General features: G+C 33.7%; 1 pseudogene; it reads right to left on the bottom strand.

Annotated features, from left to right (window-relative positions):
* Positions 1 to 582: 582 nt before the first annotated feature.
* Positions 583 to 2570, bottom strand: part of LOC101982962 — a 6564-nt pseudogene continuing 4576 nt past the window's right edge.

Genomic DNA, 2570 nt, shown 5'->3' with positions numbered 1-2570 from the left:
CGAGAGCCTCCTCTTAAAGAATGTATTTGCACGTGGTACTTTGTTGATACTAAACATATGGCTGGAGAGAAAAAAATCATTCAACCAATAAAGGAGATGCTTAGTCTACTCATTGCCAAACATCTGGGCAATAGGTGAGGTAATTTTCTTTTTACTGGAGAGTTTAGGGCTGTTGTCACCCAAAGTGTAATCATAATGATGAGAGCAGAGCATGAAAATGACAAATGGCACGATTCTCCATGGTCCCTGTGACGGAACATATTTCAGATCTGTGTAACTCAGTTCAACATCATTTCAGTTTGTATTTGATGACTGTTCTGAGACAGTCTGGTGCCAAGACATTTTTAAATCCCTACTTCATGAAAAACTGAGACGATGAGCTAAAAAGAACGCCATATTGACATTTCCTAATAGAAGAGCACTGCCTGAAAGTTATGGTAGTCCCCTCCCAACTATTATCAGGTGATCTCTTTAATCTTTCAGTGGTTTGAGTGTATTTTTTGGCAGTGCTACACCGATTTATATAAGTACAGAACATAGCTTCATTTTGAGATGTAATTTATCAGTCAAAAGAAAAATCAGTTAAGGGTTACTCTCACAACTACAATAATTGGAAGAAAAAAGTTAAAGATTTCAGTAGAATGCATTTCAAAATAATTTAAAGACAGATTTGACTTTGGGTTCCCTTATGGTACACCAGTATTCATTATTCATAAGAGTTGGAGAAAAAAATTAAGATTTATTATTTTTTTCAATTCTAATCAAAAGTTAAGAAGAAAGGCAACAAAAAAAGCCAGTACAGACAAAAAAGAAGGAAAATAAAGGACATTTCATCTTGTATATTAGCAAAAGTAAAGCTATCTCATTTGTGATTTGTGTGATATTGAGAGAATTTTTGTAGGAGTGGAGAAAGGGCACTAGTATTACTACCCTTTGCCACTATAGCCCCACACTGAGGGTGTGACAGAATCTTACCAGAGAAAGTGTCTTTGTAAAGCACAGTGTTCAGTGTTCGTCATGGTTGCTTTCCATCATAGCAATGACAATGCTGTACAGACAAATAGAACTCTAATATTCAAAGCACTTTTATACAATGATATTTTTAATCCTTTTTCTTTACTAGATAAAATTTAAAATAAATGGAAAGATTAACATCATTTACAAAATGCCTACTACTGTTCAAATATGCTGTTACACATTTTCTGCTGCTATCTAATTCACATACACAAATGGAAGTGTACTACATTTTAGGTTCTTTTTAACTTAGAAAATGATGGGGTATGGAGAAGCTAAATAATTTGGCCAGGTATCTGCATTTGGAATATTCTTCAAAATGAACAATACCTGTTTTACAGTAGCTCTCAGGTGACTTGGCAAGCTAGGGGCAACCAGTTTGGCAAAATCCTCATTCAGTCAATTACTAAAAGGCTAGAAAACCACTATCTACTTAGAAATAAGTACCAATAAGAAAGAAAAATAACCTTCAATATTTATAATTCCATTAACCAGACTAGTGAATTATCTGTGTACAATAATATAAATTTAGTTGAATTTTACAAGTTAGCCTACTATGCACAGAATAGTAGAAGATAAATATAGTTTGTACAGATTATATATATATGTATGTATATATAGTTTTAAGTAGTTTGTAAGGTAATAATTACCATACACACAACAGATATGCTTACATAGTAAATGCATTCATACCACACACATATTTTTTACCTCTAAGTAGTATTCCACTGTGTAAATAATACTACATTTTCTTTATCCATTCTTGATTGTTTTAGGTTCTGGCTATTACAACTAATGCTGCTGTGAACATAGTTGAACAAATGTCCATGTACTATGGTTGGATATCCTTTGGGTATATGCCCAAGAGTGGTACAGCTGGTCTGGAGGTAGGCCGATTCCCAAATTCCTGAGAAACCACTACATTAGTTTCCAAATTTATTGTACAAGTTTGCATCCCCACCAGCAATGGAGAAGTGTTCCCCTTACTACACATCCTACCCAGTATAAGCTGTCATTGGTGTTTTTGATCTTAGCAATTTTGACTGGTGTAAAATGGTATCTCTGAGTTGTTTTGATTTACATTACATTGAATGCTAAGGATGTTGAACATTTCCTTACATATCATTCGGCCATTTCAGATTCTTCTGTTGAGAATTCTCTGTTTAGATCTGTTCCCCATTTTAATTGAATTATTTTGAACTTGGTATTTGAATTTCTTAATCTTTATATATTTTGGAGATAAGCCTGCTTTGTGATATGGAGTTGGTGAAGATCTTCTTCCACTCAGTAAGCTGCCTTTTTTGTTTTTTTGATTGTGTTCTTTGCTTTACATAAGTTGCTCAGTTTCAGGGAGTACCATTTATTTATTGTTGCTCTCAGTGTCTGTGCTACTGGTGTTATATTTAAGAAATGGACAAAGTGAATAATTTAAATATAACTATAACTTGCAAACAAATAGAAGCAGTCATCAAAAGCCTCCCATTAAAATAAAAAGCCCAGGGTTGGATGGTTTCAGTACAATATTCTGTTGGAACTTCAAAGAAGCACTATTACAT

Source organism: Microtus ochrogaster, chromosome 10 (genome assembly GCF_000317375.1).
Source record: "Microtus ochrogaster isolate Prairie Vole_2 chromosome 10, MicOch1.0, whole genome shotgun sequence".
NCBI classification, from domain to species: Eukaryota; Metazoa; Chordata; class Mammalia; order Rodentia; family Cricetidae; genus Microtus; species Microtus ochrogaster.
The sequence above is the reverse complement of the archived record's forward strand: the minus strand, read 5'-3'. Positions and strand labels throughout refer to the sequence as shown.